We start from the raw sequence: 20,292 nt of genomic DNA, 5'->3' as shown, positions 1-20,292 counted from the left end.
TAAAATTTACGGGGTCAATCAAATGATAAAAGAAAAACCAATTCCTACAATCCCTAGGGAAGTAGAAGATGCAGTAATTCCCTCTGTATGGGAGACAGATATACCTGGAAAATCTAAATTAGCACAACCAGTACATGTGGAATTAAGAGAGGGGGCAAAAGCTGTACAGGTCAAACAGTGCCCTAAAGAAACAGAAGCACAGCAAGGAATAGCAAAGACTATTGATAAATTCTTAAAGTATCAAATTCTAGAAGAATGTGAATCAGAATATAATACACCAATATTCCTGGTAAAGAAACCCAATGGAGAGTATAGACTAGTGCAGGATTTGAGAGCAATAAATGAAATAACTAAAGACATTTATCCAGTGGTTGCCAATCCCTACACGTTGTTGACATCAGTAAAAGAGATATATAAATGGTTTACCGTAATTGATCTAAAAGATGCCTTTTTCTGCATCCCCCTTGACAAAGAAAGTAGGAAACTTCCTTTGAGTGGGAAAATCCAGGGAACAGAAGGAAAACCCAGCTCACCTGGACACAGCTTCCACAAGCCTACAAGAACAGTCCAACCTTATTCGTAAACCAACTGGTGAAGGAGCTGGAGATTTGGACCGAAAATGGGCAAGTACTGAGAGACCAATACCTGTTGTTGCAGTATGTCACTGATATACGGATAGCTACAGAAGAAAAAGCAACCTGTATAAAGGTAACCATTGAGATTTTAAATTCACTGGGAATGGGAGGTTATAAAGTATCCAGAGAAAAGGCACATATTGCCCAACAGACTGTGATCTACCTGGAATGTGAAATTTCACCAGGGCAGTGAAAACTAGGTACTAACCGTATTCAAGCTATTTGTGCTATTCCACAGCCCCAGAATCTACACAAGCTGCGAGTCTTCCTTGGGATGGCAGGGTGGTGTCGCCTGTGGATCATGGACTATGGACTAATTGCGAAACCCCTGTACGAAGCCCAGAAGACTCAGCTATTCACCTGAGGCAAACCACAGAAAGAAGCCTTCCTAAAATTAAAAGAAGCACTGATAACTGCTCCAGCATTAGGGTTACCTGATCTGTCTAAAGATTTTCAGTTGTTTGTACATGAAAGGCTGCGCCTAGCACTTGGAGTCCTGACCCAACGTCTGGGAAGTTGGAAAAGGCTGGTGGGCTACCTTTCCAAACAACTTGACAATGTAAGTGCCGAATGGCCCTCATGTCTGCAGGTAGTCACAGCCACTGTGATGCTGATACAAGAAGCCAGGAAGCTTACTATGGGAAGGCACATAGATGTCTATGTACCACACATGGTAACCACTGTCTTAGAGCACAAGGAGGGCCATTGGCTATCCCCAAGCAGGATGATAAAATTCCAGGTAATCCTGACCAAGCAGGATGATGTCACATTAAAGACAACTAACCTTTTGAATCCAGCTTTGTTTCTAGGTACCACAACTGAAGAAGGCCCATTAGAGCACGACTGTGTAGAGGTAATAGAGTACACCTATTCAGCAAGAGAAGACCTGAAAGATGTCCCACTAGACCAGCCAGAGTGGGAGTTATTCACAGATGGAAGCAGCTTCATGAAAAATGGGACCAGATACGCTGGATATGCAGTAACAACAATCAGTACAGTAGTGGAGGCAAAGGCATTACCACCAAATACATCTGCCCAGAAGGCAGAACTGGTTGCTTTAACCAGGGCACTAGAATTAAGTGAAGGGAAAAAGGTAAATATATGGACTGACTCAAAATATGCTTTTGGAGTGGTGCATGTACATGGAGCACTGTAGAAAGAAAGAGGATTACTATCCTCTCGAGGTACGCACATTAAACATCAGGATGCAGTCCTGCAATTGATAAAAGCAGTACAAAAACCTGAACAAGTGGCAATTATACACTGTAAAGCACACCAATCAGGAAACTCCAAAATTTGTGAGGGAAATTGAAAGGCAGACTGGACAGCCCGACAGGTTGCTCGAGAAGTGCAAACAACAATGGCATTGATACCTTTAAAACTTAATGTATCTCAATTCAATTTGCCTCCAAAACCAAAATATTCAGTAGAAGATGAGAGATTGGGACGTTTGCTAAATGCACAAAAGAATTCAGAAGGGTAGTATGTAACTACACAAGGGCAAATAGTGGTAGCCCCCTTATTAATGAGAGAAATTCTACAAATTAAACAACAAATGTCACTGGGGTGCAGTGGCATTGGTAAAATTGCTAAAGCAAAGTTTAATTTCGGTACGGATGTTAACAATGGCAAAATCAGTATTGTCAAAATGTGAGATCTGCTTGAAAAACAACCCAGTGGCTAGGCGACAGGCACAGCTAGGAAGGATTCAGGTAGGAATAGAGCCAGGAGACTATTGGCAGATGGATTTTGTAGAATTGCCAAGAACTCGAGGATACAAATATCTGTTAGTGGGGGTTGACATTCTCTGGATGGCCAGAACCCTGTGGCACAAACCAAGCAAAAGAAACAGTTGTTACTACAAGAAATCATTCCCAGATTCAGGGTGCCTCTAGGGGTATCATCAGATAGGGGCCCACATTTCATAGCCACAGTAGTAAGAGAAGTAAGTAGATCGCTGGGAATAACTTGGGACCTCCAGACACCATGGAGACCCCAGTCAAGTGGACAGGTAGAGAGGACGAATCAGACACTAAAGAGGCAAATCAGTAAAATATGCCAAGAAGCCAAATTGCAGTGACCACAGGCTTTACCGAAGCACTGTTGAGGATTCAGATAAAGCCTAGGAGTGGGATGTCAGTCAGTCCTTATGAGATATTGTATGGGAAACCATATGAATCTCCTGAACCTAACCCATGTGTACATGTCACGGGAAAGCAGGAAGTATATAATTATGTTCTGTCTCTCGGGAAAACTTTAGCTTGGCTTCGGAGTGCCCTCGTGTGGAATAAGCCACTGACTCAAGAATCCAGTTCACGACATATACCCAAGAGATGAAGTGTACATTAAGACTTGGAACAAAGAACCATTAAAAGAGAGGTGGAGTGGACCCTATCAGGTACTGTTGACCACTTTTACAGCAGTCAAAGTGGCTGGAGTAGATCCCTGGATACACTACACCCGAGTGGAGAAAGTCCATCCTGAACAGTGGACTGCACAAACTGTAGGATCAACAAAGCTGCAGATAAGATGTACTTAACTGTTTCAAATGTTATCAGTAGCTGTGCCAATGCTCACTTTATGGTTATTAATGTCTTTGGGATGTAGAATGCAAAAAGATCAACTAACCACTCTTCATTCTAGAATGAAGAGGGAGGTACAGGCAGAAACACAGGAGAAACACAGGTGATAAAGGTTTCCAATGCAGGTCGGGCTGAGAATGTAATGATTAGATTAGTCAAAGACTTTGCCAAAATGCAAAACACCAGCAGAATAACCGCCTGTCTGCCAATACTGAAGGCAGTGGTAATGTGGCCTTTTGCTAGGGTTCGGGGTGTCCCCAGCAGGCTGCATGGGGTCTGGATAGCGCAGTCCTGTTCGGAACAGACTGTACGAGCTCCCAAGCAGTTCTTAGCCGCAGGCCACCTTAGCAAGCTTAAGTGATATCAGCTCTTTTAGTGATTATCAGCTCATTGTGATTTCAGCTCTCAGCTTGCTATGTGCCTAGGCAGGCAGATGCAGGTAGAGAGAGGAGAAGTCTGTGTGGGGTTCCACAGGAGTGTCTTTATTGAATCTTCTGTGAAGGTTCCCAGTGACAGCTCTTCTGCCCGAGCTGGGAAAAAGCAGCTCTTTATATAGGGTTCAGGGGTTTTAGGAATTGTCCAATAGTAAGGGTTAAAGGAAAGTGACCTATAGTCTTACAGAGAGATAAGCAAGGGGTCAAAGGCAGAAGAGAGGGGCTTCTAGTCCAGTCACCATGACTTGGCATTTCCTATCTTAGGCTTCTGAACACCAGGGAAGTCTTGCAGGCTCTGGGCCTGCTACACAGCGGGAGACCCAATAAGTTGGGGAATCATAAGGTCAAAATTACCTGAAATTCAAAAGAACAAAACAATTGAATGTAAACAGGTACTGGAGTCGAGGCAAGTAGTCAGAGAAACCTGGAAAGTAACAGGGGAGTGGATGAGGCCTCTGAAGAAATGACACTGTAATTTAAGTCATGGCACGGTAGGACAAATCATAGAGTAGTGGGTTAAAGATCAAGACACCACAAATTGAGAATGCTTCTTGCCACACTATAAAGAGATTAGAGAGAATATCACAGAGACCACTCTGGTGTAGAAGTGCAAGGAAAAAGATTGGAAAGGTCAAATGGAGCCCTGGGACAGTGCGTGGTCCATGAGTATACTTCAAAAATTCCAGTACATGGCAAACACCCCTTGGTGCATTAAATGGGAAGTGTTGTGTTGTGTCTGTATAAGTTGGACTGTTCTGTTCCCCCTATCATGTAATGGTTCTGCCCTGGTTCTCCCTTCCCTCCTTTATGCTGCCAGTTATCCCAACTCCTCCCCACTTGCCTTGGAGATTAATGTACCCTTTCTCAAATCCCTCCCTGGTGCCCTGTCCGTCACTCGGTGCTCCCACCCTCCTCTCTAGAACTCTCTAGAAACTTGCAGCTAGAGTGTTGAGTGATTGGCTCAGGGGCCGGGACCCCACCCTCAAGTTATCCCCATTGGTGTTCTCCCTAAGTCAATCTTTTGTATCCCACTCCCCTCTCAAACCCTATTCGTCCAAGGACTGACTCCTCCCTTGTTTCCCTCCCTCCTTATAAGCTGTTGCAACTTCCCCCTCTTTCTCTTTGGCTGTCGGTTCCCCTGGGACCCAATAAACCTGGATTCACCACAGCTGGAGAGCACTCTCTTCTTTTTTCTGCTGATTGTAGCCATAAGCCAAGCCACGTCCTACCACAAGGTAGCGCTGCTGTCATAGCACAGAGCATTTACCTTAGGTGCTGTCCTGAACCACGGAGATCGGGATAGTGCCCCCCTACTGCTAGCGGTGCTGGATAGCCAGCTGGGACATCCGAGAAGGACAATCAATCTTTCTCCAGCTGGACCGTTTCAGTTTCTGGCACCCAAGGTCGGGCCTGAGGGCATCTCCAGACCCCGCGGACGAGGCTGTAAGTCTCATTGGCTGTCAAACTACCTCCAGAAGAGTCGACCCCTTTTTGGTGGGCGGCGCTCTGGGGAATTGGGAACAGCAGCTCCTCACACCCAAGGAGTCGTTCCCCCAGCAGAAACCATCGCTCCCAAATTTCTTTTGGCCCTTGCTGGATTGTAAGTATTTCTCTGTCTCCCTGTCTTTCTATTTTGTCTATCCCCCGGCACTGCGCGGCACTTTCCTCTGCCGCTTTTCACACACGGTTTCGCAGCCGTGGCACGTTCTCTCCCTGCCCCTCCCCTGCCCGGCAGCACGGTGCCACCTCGGTTTTCAGGCTCTCTCAGCTTTTCGGTGCGGGGTGCTTTTCCTGCCTCGACTTTTCAGCGCGGGGTGGCTTTCCTGCCGCCACTTTCGGCCTGCACGGCTCCTGCCGCCGCGGCAGAGCACCGGCACGGGCGGCTCCGAGCTCCCGCGTGGCAACCACGTGGTGTGGGGGAGCTGGCAGCCGTCACCCGCCATTTTAAGAGCGGCGCAGCGTGGCGCAGGGGAACCCGCAGCTGCCATTTGCCATTTTCCACACGGTGCGGCGGGGGGCTTCGCTTTGCTGTGCACCTTTCTCTTTTTTCTGACAGGGGCAGGTGTGGGGCTCTTTGTTCTTTTCTTTAAAGTTTTTCTGAGGCGGTGGGCAGACTGAGTTGCACCACATAATATCTTTATAATGGGTGCTCACTTTTCTGCGGCTCAGAAGAGAGCTTTTACCCAAGTCGCGGGAATCCTTGTGCTGGGGGGTGTTAAAGTTCAGAAAAAAGTTAAAAAAATTAGTAAAATGGCTGTGTTCCCAATTTCCAGAAATTTACCCCGACCAAATTTATGACCCCAGTTTCTGAGCTGTTGTTAATCATAAATTACAAGATTCTGTTAAGTCGGGAGACTCTTCTTTGTTAAAAATCATATTTTGGACTTCTCAAATTAAATTGGTGTTAAAATCCAGCTCGAAATTGGGAAAACAGTCATCTTTACAGAGCTTAACCCCCAGTTCTCCCTGTTCCCCTGCTCCTAGCCCTTTTCCCTCCTCTTCTTGCCCTACAAGTGGGATTTTGAGAGGAGCAGCTCGCTCCAGGACAGCGCAGGGTGTCCACCATTCCCCTGGCTCCCCTCAAAGCTCCCAATCCCCCCGCCCAAGGAGTCCTGGCCAGACTCTTCGGGGTTCCTTTCCTTCCCTCTCTCACCCAGTTAATAAATCCCCAGTTTCTAAATCCTCAGTCCGGTTTTGTCTCCCTCCCCAAGATGGCTCCCATGGAGCACAAGATGGAGGGAGCCACATGGTTTTTCCCGCCCTTTCTCCTTCTTCATCCCACAATCCTTTTCCTTCCCCAAAAAACCCTTTCCTGTCCCTTGACTCCACCCAACTTCCTTCTGCCCCTCCTCCCTTGGCAGCTCCTCCCATTTCTCCTCCCTCCTATGAAGCTCTGCCCTTTGGCTACTCCCTTGGGGTGGAGACCCAAACATCTGACATCCCCGCCCAGTCCTCCAGCCACTCCCCTTTCCCTCTCAGTTCCAGTTCCCACGCTCTGGTGCCCGGGGGGAGGGGGGTGGAGACCCGGGACCCAGAGCCGGTTTCCATCCCTTCAGCAGCTCCGGTCACGTACTACCTGGCGAGGGAGGGGAGAGCCCAGGCCCAGTGGACCCCATTGCCCCATCACATCATCAAAGAGCTGTGCAAGGCCCAAAAGGGTTTCTCCTGGGAGAGCGAGTACTCCGGGGGGATCCTGAGGGCTACGCTGACAGAATCAGAAGTCACCCCCTCCGACCTGCGGCGCCTTTTTTCATGCCTGCTAAACCCCACGGAGTTTGTTATGTGGGAGGCAGCATGGAAAAAGGAGGTGGTGGGAATCCTACCCTCCCTTTGGGACAATCCCCGCACTGGTGTTGACTTTGATGGTGAGACCATCTCAAATGACCATCTGTGCAGGATGAGGAATTGGGCAGATGGTCATTCCCAAGCTAGGTCCATTCCCCCGGAGGCATTGAAAGAAAGTGCCAGGGTAGCAGAAAGGGCTTTCTTGAGGTTGCGGTCAGCAGCGCCTCATGTCACCTATTCTAAAATTTTCCAGCATCCAGATGAATCATTTGTGTCTTTTGTTGAGCGCCTTCGCAAGGCAGTTGATTTGCAGGTGCAGAGTGAGGAGGCCAGGACGGAGATTCTCAAGGAGGTAGCGTCTGCAAATGCTAACCCAGCTTGCAAGGCTGCCATTTTCAGTTTACCCCTGGACCCTCCTCCTACTCTGCAAAACATGCTGGAAGTTTGTGCGCACAAAGTCTCGCTGTCATCGGGAGACCTCGACTGCAAAACCCGACTGCAACCTCGAAGGATTGCTGCCGCTGACACCATGAATGTCACAACTGCAGATCCAGCCCTGCCTTCGGCCAATCATCCACCGCGTCCCCGCACCCCAGGACCGTCCCAAAGGAGAACTGCTCCCTGCCATCTCTGCAGGAAGCTTGGACACTGGATGCCCGACTGTCCCCTGAGACTCCAGTTTTAGAATTTAGGAAAGGGCAAGGACCTCAGGGAAACCCCCAACAAAGAAACTAGTTTCTGAGTGCAGTCCCCCCCGTGTGAAGACACAAATGAGGCGGGTTTAATAACATCTTGCTGGGAGGGGAAAAGAGGAGAGAATTCTAAACCAGGCCTGCCTGTGTCCACAACCGAAACAGACTTTGTTAAAACGGACTTGTCTAGACTGCATTCAACCTAGACCCATTTTAACCACGCTTTCCAAAACTGTCCCTTTCAGGTTGCAGCTGACCAAACCACTCCATCTAAGAGACTCCAACTTCCATCTGGTAACTGTTTCCCTTGAGTGCCCAGGTAACTGGTGACAGATCAGATGTAAGTATGTCGTTGTCGGAGACACAAAGTTTACACCACTTGAAGTAAATATAGTCCCGGGTCTCTCAACATCAGACCCAGGGAAGTTTTCTATGGGGCTGTACTGTGTCTGCCCTCCCCTCTTCCTGCCTAAAGGCCAGGTTGTAGCTCAGGCCATCCCAGTGCCTGAGCTGACCTGGGGTCCAGAGCTGCCTTGCACACCTCAGCAAGATATCTCTCACACGGCAGCCTGGGCCCAGGTTTTGGGGCGAGAAAAACCCCGGATCACCTGCCGCCTTTCGAGGGGTGGAGATCACAAATCTCTCCAAGGGCTTTTGGACACAGGGGCAGGTGTGATGATCATTCCTTCTTGGGAATGGCCATCACATTGGGAGTTGCAGGATGTGGCTGGTCGCCTTCAAGGTGTCGGGGGCATGCGATTGGCGAGACAATCCAAGAGTATCGTGCAAATTAAGGGGCCGGATGGGCAATTGGCGTCTATATGCCCATTCGTTTTGGAATATATGGAACCCCTGTGGGGGAGAGACCTTCTTGCCCAGTGGGGAGCCAGAATTGACCTCCCAGCGGCTTCCCAGGTTTTTCCGGCAGCAGTCGCTGAAGAGCGCCCTACCCAGAAGCTGCATTGGAAATCCAATCAACCAGTATGGGTAGAACAGTGGCTGCTCAATAAACAAAAATTGAAGGCGCTCAGCGAGCTGGTCCAGGAGCAGCTACTTAAGGGTAATCTGGTAGAGACCATGTCGGAATGGAACTCCCCAGTTTTTGTCATCAAAAAACCCAACAAAGATAAGTGGCGGCTCCTCCACGACCTCTGTCAAATTAATAATGTCATTAAGGACATGGGTCCTCTCCAACCAGGGATGCCGTCCCCAACGATGCTCCCCCAAAATTGGAATTTGGAAATTGTAGATATAAAAGATTGTTTCTTTCAAATTCCCCTACACCCTGACGACGCCCCACGTTTTGCCTTCATGGTCCCCACCATCAACCGTGAAGCCCCAAGGAAGCGCTACCATTGGCGTGTTTTACCATAGGGAATGAAAAACAGCCCTGTTATCTGCCAGTGGTACGTAGCTTCCTTGTTGTCCCCACTACATATAGCCGCGAAAGATGCTATAATTTTCCATTATATGGATGATATACTTGTTTGTGCTTCGATGGATGACATACTTACTCACGCGCTTGACCTGACAATCAATGCATTGATTGCTGCAGGGTTTGAGCTTCAGCAGGACAAAATTCAGCAGATGCCACCCTGGAAGTACCTGGGTTTGGAGATTAGCAGGCCAACCACTGTGCTGCAAAAATTGGCTATAAAGACTAACGTTACGACCTTGGCAGACGTCCACCAGTTGTGTGGGTCTTTGAATTGGGTAAGGCCTTGGCTAGGAATTCCAACCGACGACCTAGCCCCCCTTTTCAATTTATTGAAAGGGGGAGAGGAGCTCAGTTCTCTTAGGTCACTTACCCAGGAGGCACAGACAGCACTGGAGAAAATCCAAGAGTCCATTTCGGCCAGGCAGGCCCACAGATATCAGCCGGGTCTGCTGTTCAAGTTTATTATTCTAGGAAATTGCCACACCTCCATGGGGTGATTTTTCAGTGGGACGAGTCACCCCAGGATAAGGACCGAGGCTCGAGAGACCCTCTCTTAATTATAGAGTGGGTCTTCCTCAGCCACCATAGGTCCAAGAGGATGACACAGCCACAAGAGCTGGTGGCAGAACTGATCCGCAAGGCAAGATTGCGGATCAGGGAGCTTGCAGGTTGTGATTTTGACTGCATTCACATCCCCATCCAATTGAAATTGGGCCAATTCAAAAAGGACACATTTGACAAACTGCTCCAAGAGAATGAAATGTTACAATTTGCACTGGACAGCTACACCGGCCAAATCGCTGTTGATCGACCGACCCACAAAATTTTTAATCAGGACATTCAATTTTCCTTGTCATTAAAAAGTGTTCAGAGCCGAATCCCTCTGAAGGCACTGACCATGTTTACTGACGAGTCTGGAGCATCCCACAAGTCTGTAATGACTTGGAAGGATCCTCAAACCCAGCGGTGGGAGGCTGATGTTACTGAGGTGGGAGGATCACCAAAAGTAGCTGAGTTGGACGCAGTCGTCAGGGCTTTCAAGAGGTTCTCTGAACCATTCAATTTGGTCACAGATTTGTCTTACATTGCAGATGTAGTGTCCAGGGCAGAAAATTCAATATTGCAGGAAGTGTCCAACATTCCCTTATTCAACTTGCTCTCAAGATTAGTCACGCTGGTCTCCCACCGAGAGCAACCTTTTTTTGTAATGCATGTCAGATCACACACTGACCTGCCAGGGTTCATTGCGGAGGGCAATCGAAGAGCTGATGCCCTTGCCGCTCCAGTCCAGATGGCCCCACTCCCGGATGTGTTCAGCCAAGCTAAGATTAGCCACCAGCTATTCCACCAAAACGCCCCTGGCCTTGTTCGACAATTTCAGATCACTCGAGAACAGGCCAAGGCGATTGTGGCTATATGCCCTCAGTGCCAGTCCCATCAACTCCCATCCATCAGCTGCGGTGTCAACCCCAGAGGCTTGTCTAGTTGTGAGGTGTGGCAAATGGACGTGACACACGTCCCATCTTTTGGCCAGTTGAATTACGTCCATGTTTCTGTGGATACCTTCTCCGGTGCAGTCTATGCTTCCGCCCATACAGGGGAGAAAGCAGCCGACACAGAAAAACATCTTGTGCAGGCTTTCTCTGTGCTGGGCATCCCCAAGGTCATCAAAACTGACAACGGCCCAGCGTACAAATCCAGGGAACTCAAGAGCTTCCTGCAGCAATGGGGAATAGAGCACAAGACTGGCATCCCCTATTCCCCAAATAGGCCAAACCGTGGTGGAGAGGACCCACCAGAGCCTAAAAAAAGTTCTGGAACAACAACGCACGGCAGTGAAGGTGGAGTCCCCACATGTCCGACTGTCCAAAGCACTTTTTATGATTAATTTTTTTAATTGCTCCTTTGACAACCTAATCCCCCTATAGTTAGGCACTTTGGTCACCACAAACAGCTGCACCTGAAAGCCAGGCCTCTGGTCCTAGTCAAGGATCCGGAGACCTGGAAGACAGAAGGGCCCTTTGACCTGGTAACCTGGGGAAGGGGATACGCATGCGTGTCCACTCCCTCAGGTTTGAAATGGGTTCCATCAAAATGGGTTAGGCCCTTTCTTCCAAGGAAAGCACAGGTAGTCGGAGTTGCCGCACAGGTCGAGGAGGCTTGTTGGAGGAGAAAGCGCAAACCCTTCAGCCTAGACCTAGACCTCCTCCTGGGGCAGAACCAAGGTTTTTAAACTGGTTTCTCAATTTTGTTTCTCTGTTGTTTTAGAGACCCCAACCTGATGGCTCCCTCTCAAGCTGCTGTCATCCTTCTGGTGACTGCATTCTGGTCCTTTGTTTCACTGTTGGACCAATGGATTGTCCCTCAGCCCAAAGCTAATGTCTGGAGGACACTTGCGAAAGTCCTCGGCCAGGATCACATCTGCCTTAACACTGCATCGGCAGAGGACCCGATGTTGTCTTGCCTTGTGGGGATCCCTCTCCCTCCCAATGATTTCCCCTCTCCCCTTGCTACCTCCCTTGCTTCCCTGATGCCCCAAAAGGTTGCCTATTCTCCTGGTTTTGATCCTACGATTGGTTGGAGGGATGGAATCCAAGGTCTGACACCTTTGGATTCCAAACCCCTGGAATTCGAATTGCTCGGCTCTGCCAACGCCTCCCTCTGCGTTCAGTTTATGTTCACCCCCAACCCTCCAGATAAGTTATTCCAATCAGTTTGGCAGTTCAAAAAAGAATATACTGCCAGTCTATGGTGCGAAGTTGTCGCCCATATAGATATGGCATCCACCTTTGATTACAAACCTTTATCCCTACCCCGTGGTGTGTTTTTGGTTTGCGGAGACCGAGCATGGGCAGGCATCCCCTCTCACCTTATCGGAGGCCCTTGCGCTTTTGGACAGCTGTCGCTGTTTACCCCCAACAAAACTCAAATTAATAATTGGATATTAAAAAATGTCACACTGAATTTGGCCCGTTCCAAAAGAGATCTTAGAAATCTTGACCCAGAGTGTGACTCAGAAATTATTCATTGGTCTAAACCAAAAGGAGTTGCAGTTACTGTGTTTTTGCCCTGGGTATCTGCAGCCAAGGCTCGGCGCTCCCACCCTTCTCTCTAGAACTCTCTAGAAACTTCCAGCTAGAGGGTTGAGTGATTGGCTCAGGGGCCGGGACCCCACCCTCAAGTTATCCCCATTGGTGTTCTCCCTAAGTCAATCTTTTGTATCCCACTCCCCTCTCAAACCCTATTCGTCCAAGGACTGACTCCTCCCTTGTTTCCCTCCCTCCTTATAAGCTGTTGCAACTTCCCCCTCTTTCTCTTTGGCTGTCGGTTCCCCTGGGACCCAATAAACCTGGATTCACCACAGCTGGAGAGCACTCTCTTCTTTTTTCTGCTGATTGTAGCCATAAGCCAAGCCACGTCCTACCACAAGGTAGCGCTGCTGTCATAGCACAGAGCATTTACCTTAGGTGCTGTCCTGAACCACGGAGATCGGGATAGTGCCCTACTACTGCTAGTGGTGCTGGATAGCTAGCCAGGACGTCTGAGAAGGACAATATTTTTCCTGCTGGACCGCTTCAGGGAAGGCTCTGAGAATTAAACAGATCCAACAGTAGTGAACCCTGCCACTAGTAGTAGAATGAAGACAGAAAAAGTAAGTTAGTGGGCATGTAATAAAACTTATGATTGCAGTTCTAATGATGTAGAGATAAAACAAATGCCACCACTGGCAGTAGCCTTACAAATTGGTTGTGCCTGCAGAGGGATCAAACACAAACAAAGTAAAGTAATTTATAAGATAATAGTGAGATGTGGTAAAAGTAGAATCCAAAGTCCGGGACAATTTGTATGGGCAACAAGTGATGGTACCTGGACAACACATCTGCCTGTAGATGGGAAAGTAAAAGAAATTACTTTGGGCCTCCCTACTTTATGTCAAATTTGGAAAGAGTCCCCATTTAATGGAAAACACCAACTTCTGCAGATAAGAGCAAGACGAGAAGTTCTAGATAATGAAAATCAAGATGAAACTTGGCAAGAACCCTCTAGTGGAGTGAAATTTGGGTGGGCCCTAGAGTCTTTGTCCAGTCCTATAGCAAACTACCAGAATAGAGAAATGTTGTACAAACTTACAGGTCAAGTAGATAGACTGGCAAGAGTCACCCAGGAAGGATTTAAAGACCTAAACGTGCAAGTACAAGCCACCACAAAAATTACTTTACAAAATCAATTTGCCTTAGATTTGTTACTCCTGAAAGAGCATAGAGTGTATGTATTTTTAAAAGGACAAATTGATCATTGCTGCATCCACATCCCAAATGTAACTTATAGTAGAGGAAATGTATTTGAATATGTGTATAGAGGCTTTGCCCCAGAGGTCCCGGTTGCCCTTGATGGGCTGCAGCTGTAACTGATGAAGATGACCGGGATAAAAGGGGGCGGGTAAGCCAGTCAGGGAGAGCCTTGGAGGAGCTCTGACCTGAGAGAGAACAGCATGCAGCAGAAGGAGTCCGTGAAGATCTGCAGCCATGAGAATACATCAGAGAGGTATGGACTTTAGAAATCTAATAACAACAATATGGGACTCTCTAGAAATAATAGAAGAACAACAGTAACTGCAGATGTAGAATATGATATCAATCAGTTGGAACAAATAGAGCGTGAGGCACAAGAAGAACAAAAAGACTCGACTACGAGCTGGTGAGACAAAATCTTCAAAGGGTTAGGATGGAATGTGAGTTCATGGATTAAGTCTATCATTGAGAGTTTGATAATCTTACTAATTATGTTCTTAGTAATTTAGTTAGTTTACAGCATCCTAAAAGGAGAAATACAGAAAAAGACATCCTGGAACCAAAAGATAATGAAGGCACTGACATGGGACAAGAATCCACATCCATCATCTTCAGGTCCTCCAGTTTGTGACAGCATCCATGACAATGTTTATAACAACCACGGATTTGATTATGAACATCAAGTATAAACTCAGAACCCAAAGGAATGTATCAAGTGAAAGCATTTACACTTATTATAGTGAAGTGAAGTGAAAATACTTTCAAAGGGGGGAACAATAGTATAGGGATAAAATGTTTCTAAAATCATGAGATATTCAAGGGAGTTGGAAAGAAAGGTTGGGCCTGGTAGGCCCTGGGAAAATGTTAGGCTTTACTGGATCATGAGAAACTGCACCTGCATAATAATTTAATGACTATGATAAATTATATGATTGTTAAATGCAATGATTGTTTGGTAATTGGATAGAATTATTGTTTAATCATAACCAGAATAATGAGAAACTATGTTTGGGGGGTTTGATGGAAATTACAAGAATCCATGCTTGGATGAAATCAATGTATACAATGTTATGAGTAGAAAAGCTGCCCATTTTTTTAAAAAGTTGCAGAGTTCACAGGTTGGGCTAGTTGCTGCCAGGGGTGGAGTTCTAACTGTTATTGTAATCACCTGTCATTTTCGTTAACTACCTGTTGTTGATGGTTAAGAATTCCTCCTTTTTTTGAGTGACACCCTGCTGCTTCCTGGAGGATGGCACCCGGACGGTGAAGAGGAGGAGACCTCGGAGTTAGCATGCAAATGACCACGGAACCAGCATGCAACGGGAGAAGACCCTCACCAAACCTAGCCAAAAACCCCTAAAAACAATGACCGAACACAAAATTGACGAATCAAAGTGATGTCTAGAAGTGAGGAACAGAATCTAGTATCTGCTAAGACCCTTTTTACCCCTCATCCTAACCAAAAACGATGTCGGCTAGACAGAGGACCTCGAATGTTGAACTGAAAAGCAGGGAATTTCCTGATGCTCTCATGAGGGCGGCACCCCCAGCTCTGCCCACAGACCAGTGGACAATGCTGCACTCTTCCTCCTCCTCCGTGTCACTCCTGGGAGCAGCAGCAGCGTGAGGGCAGACCCGTTGGTTCTCCCCACCCAAGCTGATCACTTTTAATAAAGGCATTAAAAAGGAGAAAGATCTCCTGCCCGTGTTTATTTCATACAATAGAACAATAGAAGTTCAATAATTAATATGTAGTCATATAACAATAAGGGTATAAAAATGTGTTCATCCTGAACCCATGTCGGAGTCAGATTTGGGTCTGTACCCCTGACACCCAGAGCTCTTCAATAAAACCACCTGCATATAATCATTCCGTGATTATGTGTTTCTGAACGCTAACAGGAGGGGCAGCAGGTTGGCTCGGGGGTGCACAGGAGGCATGCACTGTCCCTGGCTGGGACTGAGCCTGCGTAGACCGGCGGGAGGGGCGGATGGTGACGTCAGACCCACTTGCCGTGGGTCCCGCCCTTCGTGCCACGGTCCGGGCCTCAGGGACGGGAGGGGGTAGGACCTGGATGACTCTAACTGAGAGACGGGCAGGGAGGGCCCTTTTGATGTCTTTTTCAGAGGTTGGGCAGAGGCAGGGGCTGGGGGTAGCCTGTCGAAAACAGGAGGCGTTGCTACGGAAGCCTCGGGTGCCTGTGACACCTCCCAGAGTGGGGAATTGAGTGGGGAAACCGGTAGAGAACAGGGTGGCTCCTGAAGCCTTCCCTCTTCCGCTTCAGGGACATGCACAGGTGTAAGGAATTCAAAAAAGGATATATTATCTTCCTCCTTTTCACCGAGGAGTAACTTAAATTGGGAACTGGTCCCCTCTCAGGGTCTGCTTGAGCTGCAGTCTCACGATCGTCCGAGTCCCCCTCCGAGTCCCCCTCCTCCCCAAGGGATTCTTCAGGAGTCCCAAGGGGAGTGGCCTGTTCTGGGACCAGGGTGGGAGGCACACAGGGGGTCACAAGTTGCGGGGGAAGGGTTCTGGAAACCCGGGTGGGGGGGCAGCGAGCCCCTTCCTTTCTGCCCCTGGGGAAAACCCTCTATAGTTCAGGGGGGTTGCAAAGGTGGATGTGCAGCAGAATATGGGTATTTCACGTCATATGTTGCTTCATAAAGAACTCTGCAAGCAAACAACAGCGCTCCTGCTTTAGGGTCCCACAAGGTAGCGCAGTGAAATAACTTCATGTTAGCATCTGTCCATAAACAGGGTTTAAATGGATCCTTTTTTCTGTAAGAGATGGGTAGGTTTTCTTTGCTCACAGCAGCAGGGATTCAAATTCCTTTCTGGGAATTTTAACTGGCTGTTGCTGATCCACTTGGGATTTGCACTTTGCCTGCCATATTTCATTGGCATGGCCATTGATTGTGTTGATGCCATGTGGAAATCTCCTTCCTTTAATGCTTTTCAATATCTGTCCAATTGGTAGAATTGGATGTGTCTCTTGAAGAATCTTTTGTGTTATTATTTGAGATGGCTTCTGGAATATGAGGAAAGGGAACTGATATTTTGTTTGTATTTTGTGGGTTCATGTCCTGCAAAGATGCTCCTTCTTCAGGCTTTGAAGCTGTATTCATTTCTTCTCCTTCTGTATAAGGAATTGGTAGTTGCATGCATTGTTGCATATAATTAGAATTGGAGGGTGCAATAGAAGAAGTGGCCAGAGGTAGCGCTGCAGCAGGAGGTTCATCACCTTGTTGGTGGCAAAATGGCGTTGGTGAAAATACGTAGTCATTGTTCACGGAAGTGCCGAGCATGCCTCCATTTTGCTGTACAGAAAACGTGTGTAAGGTGCCACCATTTTGTTGTACGGAAGATGGGTGGAGGACGCGACCATTTATGAAAAAGACACATCCTGTGCACAGTCTCTGAGCTGAAAGAGAAAGTCTGTGAGGAATTCCCGCAGTACCGCGGCATGGTATGTGATGGACTGGGTGAAGGGAGAAGCCATCTGTGCTGCTGAGATGCCTGAGGGCATCCAAGTGTGAAAAACGCCAACCACTTGTTTTTAAAATTTTAAAAGATTAATAGTAATAAAATGGTTATAAAAATAGTAATACAATAAGAGTAATAATAATTTGGACAATTTGAATTAGGACAATATGAGACAATAGAGACAAAGAGTTACGGACGTCCAGGTACCTTTTCTGGGCAGCACAAGCCCGAAAGAGGACTCCCGTTAACAAAGGATTAACCCTTAGAAACAATAGCCTGTTGCATATTCATACATCTCATACATGATGCATAAATTCCATTCAGACAAAGGATTCTGTCTGGTCATCATCAACTTCTTCCTCTGAATCCTAACAGCGCCTTCAAGGCGGAAAGAAGTTTGTTTCTTCTGATAAGAAGGCAATAAATTCTCTTTCTCTGAAAGATTTAGGTGTCCTGTGGCTGCTATCTCGCTGTGAGTCCTTTCTTTAAAAAAAGTATCCTACATAGCATCGTTTCTATTTTAACAATTTTTATAACCTAAAACTATATTTAACACAGTACTTAAGAGAATTAATACAGCATTACTTTCTAACACAACACATATAATATTCATTTTAATATTTGCAAAAAGCCAATCATAAAATACATGCATTTTTCACAATCCCCACTCTTATTCTTTGTAAATAATTTGTCTTGAGCAATATTTCTTATCTACTTGCATCTTCTGGACTATGCTGGCAAAATAAAACAGGGGATTACACAAGGAAGAAATATCAAAACAGTTGTAACACATAAAATGAAAAATTGTAATTTCTTCTAATACATTACCCCACCAGCTAGATTTTAACATCCTTTTCTAATTTTTGGACTGGTACCTGGGTTATTATATGCATATATTTTTTTTCTACTTTGATTTCTTTTGCTTTTTCTAGAATGACTTTTCTGTGGTCATCAATTTTCAACAACCTGATATATTAAACTTTCCACAAACACCCCCTTCTTTAGCCAATAAATAGTCCAAAACCAACCTATTCTGATACCCTACAGTTTTTGTTTGGCTTAGCTGACTTGATATTAACTCTAATGCCTGGGCAGCTTTATTTGCTATTGTAATATATGGTAGGAATAATTCATACTATTAAAGAATGTATGTTATAAAAGATTGTAAAAATCCAAACACGTGTCTGACCACCCCGGCCGGGAGCAGCTGTCTATTCAGATTACAATGAATTCCTGTACACAGCTAAGATAACGATCGACGCTTTAGCGTAAGAATAGACTCTTCCAGGGTGATGATCACCGGTATCTCCAGTCATCTGAAACCACCTAAGAACTATCATCGCCTTGCCGATTGCATCAATCAAGATAGTCAGCGACCCAAACTTATACATCTGAACGCATGGCTTCTCTGGAGCCCATCAACGCTGACTACACACCTGGAGCCGATCTTTGTCCAGCTCTGCACATTGAAAAGAACAACGATGAATGTGAAGAGTTACAAAAGAAATTGGGACACCTTTGCCTCGGGCACAATAAACTGTATAAAACCTCGCCGCAAGAAGCGGCATTTGTGAACGGGGCAGATTCGGACGTGCTAGAGGTCAGGTACAGGTTCACCCTGCATCGATCCCGGGCTCGACGCTGCCTCTTTGGCTGTGGTGGTTTCAGAGACCAAAATTCAGTCGCACAGAAAGATTAATAAATCTTTTCGAAATTTTTGATAATTTGGCTCACTATTGATCATTTATAACACTATCATTTCTATAACTGCTTGGAGTCTTGTAATATGACTCCACAGATAATTTTGGGTCAATACAGAGTTAAATTGCTGTGCTGGTTTTACTTTTTTGTTTACTATTTGGTTTTTTTACTGAATCTTGAACCGTATCTTTAAGATTAAATGTAAAACAAATCTATCTCTCTCCTTTTGGACATTCAATTCCAAATCTATTACCACTTTTTCCTAAGTTTCTTGTAATCTAATAATTTACTCAGTTTTGCCTACAGGTTCTTAATTTGGATGGGTTATAACAGTGGCTGTTGACATGGGTGTGTGTAATAAAAGAGGAACTTTGGTTTCTTTTCATGTGATGCATTCTGTAGCATTTGTGACACGATCTTGCTGGTATCCCAAAAGGGAAAAGACAACAAATGAGTGACAAAAACAGGAATAACAGAGGTCCAGTATGGCTTCTACTCCCACCTCCCATGCCTGTGAGTTGCAACCCACAGCAGGTGTATTTGATCTTCTTGGTGGCAAAATACAGAGGCCAATCTGGTCTTGCCCTCTATTTCCTTGTCACTTTCTCTTAACTAATTTCCAGGCAAATTGGTTTTCACACCCTTTAACTGTGGTCTCTTACTGTTCTTCAGGTATCTCTCATTCAACAGGCACTAATAATTCCCATCCACAAAACTAAGTTATTACTTTAACACTTTTTGCAATAAGAGCATAAATTTTGTGAACTACAATACTAATTCTCACAATTCAAGCATTTACTTATAACCCAGCTAGCATGTCCAGTATTGGAATGTGTCGGGTCGGCGGAGGAAGAACAGCACTCAATATGAGTGAACAGCAAATCCCAAAGTTTATTGATAGCTCACACATATTTATATTGGTGTTAATGAAGCTTATACATATTACAAAGCTGAGCTCATTATTGGTTAAAACACACATAAATCAACCACACCTACTTCTATGCTCTAATGATTATTTTGTTTCTACATTTACATTCCTGTGGCTATTCTACCAAGGCTATCTTCATTTTTCTGGCAAAAGATTCTCTCCCCCATCTTCATGTTGCAGCAAGGTCACCATGACCCTTGTCAGTGATTGGACACTGACTACTTAATCCCCAGCTTGTCTCCTTGAAACTTATCCAACGGTATCATGTCAAAGTGACCTTTCTCAGCTAGCCAATTATCCACAAAGCTCTCCACAGGAATGAATCAAATGAAGTTTACTGATGGAAATGGTAATTCTCCTTCTCCCCTGTACAACTCTCAGGCTAAGGTCAGAATACAAAAACAGTCTTGATCTTTCTATCTGAAGTATTCCTCTCCAAAGGAGATGTTTTATTCAGGCAGTGCTCAAAACCAGTGATATAAGTGTTGCCTTATTTCTTAATTAGGTGTTATTCTTCGTACATTTCTTGGATCATTTGGGTTTTTCTAAACTATTACCACTCACTCCCCATTGGAAAGTCAGTTCGGTATCACCCGGTTTAAATGTGATAGTCTATTCTTCAGGTTTCTTCACAAGTCCTTTGATTCTGCAGGCATGAATTCACCCTCTTTCCGTGATCTGTGCTAATAGCTGCAGAGGCAAATTCTTCTTTCTGTGAGTTACAGTTAGTTAAATAAGAAAAGCCTGACCAATTTTAACATGAGATGTATCACATCTATTGCTTTTTACTTTTTGGGCAGCATTTAATTTTTTTAGCCTTA

This window comes from Agelaius phoeniceus, chromosome W (genome assembly GCF_051311805.1).
Source record: "Agelaius phoeniceus isolate bAgePho1 chromosome W, bAgePho1.hap1, whole genome shotgun sequence".
Classification (NCBI taxonomy): Eukaryota; Metazoa; Chordata; class Aves; order Passeriformes; family Icteridae; genus Agelaius; species Agelaius phoeniceus.
The sequence above is the reverse complement of the archived record's forward strand: the minus strand, read 5'-3'. Positions refer to the sequence as shown.